This window comes from Staurois parvus, unplaced genomic scaffold (genome assembly GCF_062004578.1).
Source record: "Staurois parvus isolate SC_StPar_1 unplaced genomic scaffold, SC_StPar_1.0 ptg000541l, whole genome shotgun sequence".
Lineage (NCBI taxonomy): Eukaryota > Metazoa > Chordata > Amphibia > Anura > Ranidae > Staurois > Staurois parvus.
The window spans coordinates 2,015,332-2,025,972 of NW_028318337.1; the positions used below are offsets into that span (position 1 = coordinate 2,015,332).

At 42.4% G+C, this 10,641-nt stretch overlaps 1 protein-coding gene across 3 annotated transcripts in view; it reads right to left on the reverse strand.

Annotated features, from left to right (window-relative positions):
* The window catches only part of JSRP1 (junctional sarcoplasmic reticulum protein 1), a 157,425-nt gene extending 146,973 nt beyond the window's left edge, over window positions 1–10,452 (reverse strand). For 2 of the 3 annotated variants that reach the window (XM_089690759.1, XM_089690761.1), the window contains exon 1: window positions 10,283–10,448. The gene's annotated coding sequence lies outside the window, so the exon portion shown is untranslated. Of the gene's footprint in view, window positions 1–10,282 lie in introns of all 3 variants that reach the window. The other variant, XM_089690762.1, reaches the window with a different exon arrangement.
* Window positions 10,453–10,641: the final 189 nt, after the last annotated feature.

Consider the following 10,641-nt stretch of genomic DNA (forward strand, 5'->3'; position numbering starts at 1 on the left):
GTCCTGCACTCATTACCTGTATCAATGGCACCTGTTTGAACTTGTTATCAGTATAAAAGACACCTGTCCACAACCTCAAACAGTCACACTCCAAACTCCACTATGGTGAAGACCAAATAGCTGTCGAAGGACACCAGAAACAAAATTGTAGACCTGTACCAGGCTGGAAAGACTGAATCTGCAATAGGCAAGCAGCTTGGTGTGAGCAAACCAACTGTGGGAGCAATAATTAGAAAATGGAAGACATACAAGACCACTGATAATCTCCCTCGATCTGGGGCTCCATGCAAGATCTTACCCTGTGGGGTCAAAATGATCAAAAGAACGGTGAGCAAAAATTCCACGACCACACGGGGGGGACCTAGTGAATGGCCTGCAGAGAGCTGGGACCAACGTAACAAAGGCTACCATCAGTAACACACTACGCCGCCAGGGACTCAGATCCTGCAGTGCCAGACGTGTCCCCTGCTTAAGCCAGTACATGTCCGGGCCAGTCTGAAGTTTGCTAGAGAGCATTTGGATGATCCAGAAGAGGATTGGGAGAATATCATATGTTCAGATGAAACCAAAATAGAACTGTTTGGTAGAAACACAACACGTCGTGTTTGGAGGAGAGAGAATGCTGAGTTGCATCCAAAGAACACCATACCTACTGTGAAGCACGGGGGTGGCAACATCATGCTTTGGGGCTGTTTCTCCGCAAAGGGACCAGGACGACTGATCCATGTACAGGACAGAATGAATTGGGCCATGTATCGTGAGATTTTGAGTGCAAACCTCCTTCCATCAGCAAGGGCATTGAAGATGAAACGTGGCTGGGTCTTCCAACATGACAATGATCCCAAACATACCGCCCGGGCAACGAAGGAGTGGCTTCGTAAGAAGCATTTCAAGGTCCTGGAGTGGCTTAGCCAGTCTCCAGATCTCAACCCCATGCCAACAAAGAATATATAACAAAGTATTGAGATGAACTTTTGACATTGACCAAATACGTATTTTCCACCATAATTTGCAAATAAATTCTTTCCAAATCAGCCAATGTGATTGTCTGGATTTTTTTTTCTCATTTTGTCTCTCATAGTTGAGGTCTACCTATGATGCCAATTACAGGCCTCTCTCATTTTTTTAAGTGGGAGAACTTGCACAATTGGTGGCTGACTAAATACTTTTTTGCCCCACTGTATATGTGAACCCAGGCTCAAGGTTGCCGGCATGTCCTTATGGAATCGCTCCCTTTGTGGCAACATGCAGTGAGAGGTCACTCTGTTGCTATCCCTAACAGTGCTAAATCTTGAACGCTAGTGAAAAGAGGAACATGTCATTGTCTCAGCTACATAGGACGTAGTTCCATAGGGAAAAAAAAAAACAGGTGCCTACTATTGATTTTGCCGCTGACTAGTTCGATAAACTAGCTTCGCTAGTGGCTGAGTTGCCCATGTGTCATCAACCCAGGTGTGAGCTATTGTACTTTTAAATTGTTTGGGGTTTTGGCCTGAAACATGGCACAAAAAGACTTGATGGAAACTAAAGCATTCTTCCTCAGAGCCCCTTACCTCTTCTTTTTGAAACAAGAAGGAAGGTACAAGTAATGGTAAAATGGACTGAAGAGCCTCCAGTAACCCTTCACACCAACAAGCATTACCGAAAGGGGTTGAAGTTTGCCACTGAACATCTGACTGATGCAGAGGAGGACTGGTTGAAAGTGTTGTGGTTAGATGAGACCAAAATCGAGCTCTTTGGCATCAACTCAACTCAACGTGTTTGGAGGGGGAGGAATGCTGCCTATGAACCCAAGAACACCATCCCAACTGTCAAACATGGTGGTGGAAACATTCTGCTTTGAGGGTGTTTTTCTGCTAAGGGCACAGGACAACTGCATCGCATCAAAGGGACGATGGACAGGGTACCGTAAAATCTTGGGTGAGAACCTTCGTCCCTCAGCCAGGGCATTGAAAATGGGTCGTGGATGGGTGTTCCAGCATGACAATGACCCAAAACACATGACCAAGGCAACAAAGGAGTGGCTCAAGAAGAAGCACATTAACCATTAGCCGCCCGGCCAATGGCCGTTTGGCGGCTTCAAATGTGTCCCTGCATTCCGGGTGCACGCCATTTGGCGTGCTCCCGCACATGCGCCGTTTGCGCTAATGCAGAGCGGCGCAGCAGTGCAATCTGTCACCGGCCGTGCACCTCAGACACGGCCGATGACAGATCCGAGTACCGGCTCCCGTTGCTGGTACCATGTGACCTGCTGTGACCAATCACAGCAGGTCACATGACAGTTGTATACAATGGATGGCTTCATTCATGATGCCATCCATTGTATACTAGTGCCTAGCTGTGAATGGTCACAGCTAATCACATGCACATGTCATGTGATTAGCTGTGACCAAATCACAGCTAAGCACAAAAAAAAAAAAAAAAAAAAAAAAAAAAAAAAGCTGAATGAATCGATTTCATTCAGGTAAATGCTTGCTTAAAGCAAAGTAATTCTTTGCTATACGCAAACTGTGTAAAAAAAAAAAAAAAAAAAAAAAATACTGATCACTTCCCCAAAGTAGTACACTGTTACTATGGTAACAGTGTACTACTTTGGTCATAGTAAAATATGAAAAAAAAATCTTAAAAAAAATTAAAAATGTAATAAAAAATTAAATATAATAAAAAAATTAAAAAAAAAATATTTTTTTTTTTTTCATACTGTCACCAGTCAGTGTCCCTGTTCACCGCCATGCCAGTTATATGATGACGCTGTACTGCACTGGTGACAGTATGTAAAAAAAAAAATAGTGAAAATAATTTTTTTAATTTTTTCATTTTCCGAAAAATTATGACAAAAAAATACAACTTCAAAAAACTCGCCATGCCTCTTATGAAGTACGTCGGACTGTCTACTCTGCAAAAAGGGGTCATTTGGGGATATCTGTACTATTCTGACATTCTTGGACCTCAAGAAATTAGATTGGCCGTCAGTACTTCAGGATTGATCAATAATCAGATCTATGCCATAGTTTGTGAACTCTATAACTTTCCTACAAACTAAAAAATACATCCTAATTTTCACCAAAGACATGTAGCAGAATACATCTCGGCCTAAATTTATGAAGAACAATTATTTATTTGTAAACTTTTATAACAGAAACAAAGAAAAATGTGTTTTTTTTTCAAAATTTTTGGTCTTTTTTTGTTAATTTAGCAAAAAATAAAAACCCCAGCGGTGATTAAATACCACCAAAAGAAAGCTCTAGTTGTGTGAAGAAAATGATAACATTTTAGTTTGGGTACAATGTTGTATGACCGCGCAATTGTCATTCAAAGTGTGAGAGCGCTGAAACCTGAAAAATGGCCTGGGCAGGAAGGTGTAAAATTGCACGGTATTGAAACAGTTAAGGTCCTGGAGTGGCCTAGCCAGTCTCCAGACCTTAATCCGATTGGAAATCTGTGGAGGGAGCTGAAAGTTCAAGTTGCCAAACGTCAGCCACCAAACGTTAATGACTTGGACAAGATCTGCCAAGAGGAGTGGGCCACAATCCCTCCTGAGATGTGTGCAAACTTGGTGGCTAACTACAGGAAACGTCTGATGTCTGTGATTACCAACAAGGGATTTGCTACCAAGTATTAAGTCATGTCTTGTGAAGGGGATCAAATACTTATTTCCCACCTGAACATGCAAATCAGTGCATAATTTGTTAGACATGCATTTCTTTTGAATTTGTTGTTGCTATTCTGTCTCATTCGATTTTTAGACTGATCATTTCTTTGTAGGTGGGCAAACATTCAAAATCAGCAGGGGATTAAATACTTATTTCCTTTACTGTCTGTGTGTGTGTGTGTGTGTGTGTGTGTGTGTGTGTGTGTGTATATATATATATATATATATATATATATATTAAGCCCATAATAAAAAAGACGGAATGTAGTTACAGTAGTGTGTTCTGCCCCCTTCAAATCATCCCCTCTTGCAGTGGTTCTCTTTGCTCCTCTGCCCCCACAGTAGGGTCCTCTACTCCTCTCCCCCTCCATACCCGCCTCGGGGGGTATCTACATAGCCATCTGAGCAATGTTGGCAAAGCTACCGGGGGTCACCTCTGGTCAGGATGACCCACTATCTGATCCTGTGTGGCATGTAAGGGGTCAAAATCTTTACCAAGTAATTAACCATTTCAATACCGTGCAATTTTACACCTTCCTGCCCAGGCCATTTTTCAGGTTTCAGCGCTCTTACACTTTGAATAACAATTGCGCGGTCATACAACACTGTACCCAAACTAAAATTTTATCATTTTCTTCACACAACTAGAGCTTTCTTTTGGTGGTATTTAATCACCGCTGGGGTTTTTATTTTTTGCTAAATTAACAAAAAAAGACCAAAAATTTTGAAAAAAAAACACATTTTTCTTTGTTTCTGTTATAAAAGTTTACAAATAAATAATTGTTCTTCATAAATTTAGGCCGAGATGTATTCTGCTACATGTCTTTGGTGAAAATAACCTAAATTAGGATGTATTTTTTAGTTTGTAGGAAAGTTATAGAGTTCACAAACTATGGTATAGATCTGAATATTGATCAATCCTGAAGTACTGACAGCCAATCTAATTTCTTGAGGTCCAAGAATGTCAGAATAGTACAGATATCCCCAAATGACCCCTTTTTGTAAAGTAGACAGTCCGACGTACTTCATAAGAGGCATGGCGAGTTTTTTGAAGTTGTATTTTTATGTCATAATTTTTCGGAAAATGAAAAAATTTAAAAAATTATTTTCACTATTTTTTTTTTACATACTGTCACCAGTGCAGTACAGCGTAATCATATAACTGGCATGGCGGTTAACAGGGACACTGACTGGTGACAGTATGAAAAAAAAAATATATATATTTTTTTATTATATTTAATTTTTTATTACATTTTTTTAAATTTTTTTAAAGATTTTTTTTTCATATTTTACTATGACCAAAGTAGTACAATGTTACCATAGTAACACTGTACTACTTTGGGGAAGTGATCAGTATTTGTTTTTTTTTTTTTTTTTACACAATTTGCTTATAGCAAAGAATTACTTTGCTATAAGCAAGCATTTACCTGAATGAAATCGATTCATTCAGCTTTTTTTTTTTTTTTTTTATTGTGCTTAGCTGTGATTTGGTCACAGCTAATCACATGACATGTGCATGTGATTAGCTGTGACCATTCACAGCTAGGCACTAGTATACAATGGATGGCATCATGAATGAAGCCATCCATTGTATACAACTGTCATGTGACCTGCTGTGATTGGTCACAGCAGGTCACATGGTACCAGCAACGGGAGCCGGTACTCGGATCTGTCATCGGCCGTGTCCGAGGTGCACGGCCCGTGACAGATCCCGCTGCTGCGCCGCTCTGCATTACCGCAAACGGCGCATGTGCGGGAGCACGCCAAATGGCGTGCACCCGGAATGAAGAGGCACATCTGAAGCCGCCAAACGGCCATTGGCCGGGCGGCTAATGGTTAAAGACCTGTTAGTTTAACTTATATAGTTGGGAAGATACTGGAGAGTTTAATAAAAGACCACATAGATGAGTTTTTGCTGGAAAAAAATATTTTAAGCAACAGACAGCATGGATTCATGAAAGACAGAAGTTGTCAAACAAATCTGATTTCTTTTTATGAGGAGGTGAACAAAACCTTGGACAGAGGGGTGACGGTGGATGTGGTATACTTGGATTTTGCAAAAGCGTTTGACACAGTTCCTCACACATGGCTAATGTGTAAGGTAAGGTCTACAGGCTTGGAAAAATCTGTATGTAAATGGATAGAAAACTGGCTAAAAGATCGTATTCAAAGAGTAGTGGTTAATGATTCATACTCTGAATAGTCTGGGGTCATCAGTGGAGTACTCCAGGGTTCAGAGTTGGGACCCTTACTTTTTAATATATTTATAAACGATATAGGGTCTGGGATTGAAAATTCCATTTCAAACTTTGACACCAAGCTGTGCAGTGGAATAATGTCCTTACAAGATGTCTCCAACTTACAAGCCGACCTCAATGCACTGTTTAATTGGGCAACTATGTGGAGAATGAGATTTAATGTTGATAAATGTAAGGTTATGCACTTGGGGGCTAAGAATATGCATTCATCATACATACTAGGGGGAGTACAACTGGGGGAATCAATGGTGGAGAAGGATCTGGGGGTTCTGGTAGATTACAAGCTTAATAATGGCATGCAATGCCAAGCTGCAGTTTCTAAAGCGAGCAAAATCCTTTCTTGTATTAAAAGAGGTATAGACTCCAGAGAGAGAGATATCATATTACCCCTGTACAAATCATTAGTAATGCCTCATCTGGAATATGCAGTTCAATTTTGGGCACCAATTCACAAAAAGAACATTGGGGAACTGGAGAAAGTACAGAGAAGGGCAACCAAACTGATTAGAGGCATGGAGGAGCTCAGCTATGAGGAAAGATTAGAGGAACTGAATATATTCTCTCTTGAGAAGAGGAGATTAAGGGGGGATATGAGCAACATGTATAAATACATCAGTGGTTCATATAGTGAACTCGGTGTAGAGCTATTCACCCTGAAGTCATCACAGAGGACAAGGGGGCACTCTTTACATCTGGAGGAAAAGAAATTTAATCTCCAAACAGGGAAAGGTTTCTTCACAGTGAGAGCTGTGAAATGTGGAATAGACTCCCTCAAGAGTTGGTTCTGGCCAGCTCCGTGGATTGCTTTAAAAAAGGCCTGGATTGTTTCTTAGATACACAGAATATAACTGGATACTAACATTTATAGGTAAAGTTGATCCAGGCAATCTCGGGGGATCAGGAAGGAATTTTTTTCCCTGCAGGATTGGTGCAGAATTGGTTCATGCTTTGCTGGGTTTTTGCCTTCCTCTGGATCAACTGTGGGTATAGGATTATAACTTTTTTTTTTATGGTTGAACTGGATGGACTTTTTGTCTTTTTTCAGCCAGACTAACTATGTAACTTTGTAAGTAGGTGGCACATTTTTCCCTCTAGGCATATCCCTAAAGGAGAGGTGGCAGACTGTAAACTGCTGGTTGTGGACTGCAGTTTGTAATCTCCACCAGGGGCTGCTACATTTGCTTCCCACAGGCTCCAAGGACATCCCAATCCAAAGTAAGGCTGGACTTTGCTCTTCTACCCCCCCAACTCCCAGGACAGTGGGTACAGGAGCAGGATGTGCACACTGAGGAGAGGGGACAGACTTACTGCTCCATGTGGGGGAGAGCTGGAGGATGAAGCGACCTGTGTGTGCCTGTGTGCAGTGATGGAGCTCTGAGGCTGAGAGTGGCTGCTGCACTGCACTGTCTCCAATCTCTGTACTGACCTCCTGGGGATAGAGCAATGGCTGGGGAGTAAAAACAAACTGCTGGGTATACACTGCACCACAAGGAGCCTCCGAATACCTCATCCTCCCACAGCACCATCTTGGACATGCCTCCATACCAGCTTAGCAAGGTTAACTGAGGCAGCTCCCACTCCTACCCTCTGTCCACTACTGTGCTGCCTCCCTGCTCTACAGTGATGATGAGAGCGGAGGAGGCAAAGTTGGAGGATTGGCAAAGCAGGAACATGTTTGCGACTGCCTGTTGTCGACAGAAAGATTGCTATGGATGTGTTGCTGACCCCCGCTTTAGGGTGAAAGTCTGCTTTAAATAATAATTAAGGCAATATTTTTCTATTTGTCTCTATTTTTCCTGTTTACCGTTATTACCAAGAGTGAAAGACCATTCCAAATTTTGGGTTGTCACCAGAACAGGAATAAAGGAGAAATCTTCCAATGGGGACACTAGTTTTAGTGACGACCTGGGATGCCCTCTAACTTCCTGTTTTAAAGCGGTGTTCCACCCAAAAGTGGAAGCTCCACTTATCTTCCCCCTACCTCTGCTGATACATTTGGCACCTTTTGGAGGGAGTGGGTACCTGGTTTAGACAGGTACCCACTCCCACCTCCGGCAGCAAACCGAGATGGAAGTTCGAGCCCCCCTTCCTCAGCCCTCTGGGACATTTCACAGGTCCCAGAGGACTGCAGCCCATTCAGAGCGCAGCGTACTTCATGCATGTGTAGTACGAAACGGCTTCACTGCTGGTTTCCCTTAGTCAAGATAGTGTTACCAGCACCCAATACCTGACTGAAGAATCGGCTCGGGGTGTGGACACTGCTGGATCCCTGGACAGATAAGTACCCTAATATTAAAAGTATTTATAGCTACAGTATATATATATACAGTAAATACTACAGTATTTATAGCTGATTTTATGTTTTTGTTGGCGGGGGGCCTGTAACTCTACTTTAACCACTTTCCCGCTGCCCTATAGTAGAAATACTGCTACAGGCCGGCAGGGGTGCGCAAAATCATATATATATATATATGTGTGTGATTTTGCATTTATGGGTAGGGGGTGCATGCCAGCCACATGGGTGCCCTACCCGCACCGCCATTCGCGGCCTTGGCTGTCAATCACCGTGTCCCGGCCGGTGATTACTCACCGGCACCCGGTGATAGCCAAGTATTACCGATGGGGGAGAGAACTGTTTGCAAATAATACAGATCTCTCCCGTCAGCTCCAGCACACTGCTTTGTATGGCTCTGCATAGCAGAGCCATACAAAGCAGTATGCTTACAGTGGAAAGAACACACACAGCACACAGTTAACCCTTTGATCGCCCCAGATGTTAACCCCTTCCTGCCCAGTGCCATTAGTACAGTGTCAGTGCTTTTTATTAGCACTGATCACTGTACTGGTGTCACTGGAGATGTCAGTGACACCAAGTCCGTTCCCCTAAGTATCAGAATGCTTGCTGCTGTCTCGCTATAAATTGCTGATCACTGCTATTACTAGTACAAAAAAAAAAAATCCCAGTATATATACCGCCATTTGTAAACACTATAACTTTCACATAAACCACTTATTTTACCCGTATTGGGATTTTTTTATTTTTAGCAAAGACATGTAGCAGAATAATAACGGTGCGCCATTGCTCAGAGTGTCCTTTTGCATCCCGGGTATCAGATCACCAGGAGTATTCATACAGGAAGGATCCAGGAGAGATCCGCAAGGCTCTGTGGCCCCTAGGGGTTGCTGAGGGGAGGTGAGAGGCCATTGCAGCTATTCTTGGGAGCACTAACCGATGTGTTGTGAGTTCACAGTGTGCGTTTTGCATGACCAAGAAGATTGGAGCACTGCTATTGTGTTCACATTTGATGGACTTTATTATTGCTGTTCATATGGTCAATGTCATTTTGAACACTTTGTGTGTCTTTATCCCTCCACAGGAATTCACTTGCATTTAGTTTTGAGTCCCAGTTGTGGGTTCCAAGGGTCACTTGGTTTGTATCCCTTACTGGGATTGGGTTCATCACATTTACAGGTCACGTAATAGGTCATTCAGACGTTGTGTGTGTTTGAGCACCCAGTGTCACTTATATATTTTGATTTGTAAGTTTGTAGCGCTACACCACTTTTTATATATTATCCATTTTGACCTACAGGTATAGGATTAGGTGTCTAGCTGCTTCACTATTCATTTCAACAGGTCATTTTTCTGGTACATCTGAGCGCGAGGGGGACTATTATATTATATGTAGCAGAATACATTTTGTTCCAAGTTTATGATGAAATTAGATATTTTTACTGGACATGTTTAATAGCAAAAAGTCAAAAATATTGTTTTTTTCTCATAATTGTCGGTCTTTTTTTGTTTATAGCGCAAATAATTAAAAACACACAGGCGATCAAATACCACCAAAAGAAAGCTCTATTTGTGGGGAAAAAAAGAACATAATTTCATTGCACTGAATTGCATTACCGCGCAATTGTCAGTTAAATTAACACAGTGCCCTATCGCAAAAAAATGGCCTGGTCAGGAAGGGAGGGGGAGGGTAAATCCTCAGGAGGGCAAGCATGGGACAGGAGCTTAAGAAAAATCTCCCCAATGGGACACGGATGAAAAAATATGTTATTAATATATGTAGGTTTATAATCTTTACTTCGTCCAAAATGAATAAAGAATGCCTTTGGTTCTACTTCAGATAACAACCTTCTAATTGTATGACAATATTGAAGCACGTAGGCAAACCAGTAAAAAATAAATAAATAAAAGCAAGGCTCCATGTCAGAGCCGCGCCCACTTCCGCCTACGTCTTACACCACATGACAGCGCCGACCCAGCGATTTCACAACCTCTCCCACACAAAGCTTACTCACTGTCATGTTCCAGGAACCGTTTTATTGAGCGATTCTTATATCCCTTAGGTCGGGACACACTTACTTTCTCCGATAGAAGTGGAGTCCCTCTGCTGTGCCGACACGTTACAGAGCTTACATGTTCACGTCACAAGTTTTTTTTTTTTAATTCCCGAAACTATTTGTCCTTATTTAGTCCAACCGCATGCGCGTCCACGTGCTTTTGATAGACGTCATTGCTGGCGTGCGCGCGCTGTTGCCAAGCGCAAGTTACGGGGCGGGGAAAAGAGAAACCCGTGTGCTCTTGCCTCTTCTGTTCTTTGGCCAACCAGCGGAGAGCTATGGGAGCGCGCGGTCCGGGGCGGGCTCGGGAAGGAGTTCGGTGATTGGGTAACGAAGGTGACAGTGTGTTAGGCGGAGACAGCCAGTCGCCTACTTAAAGGT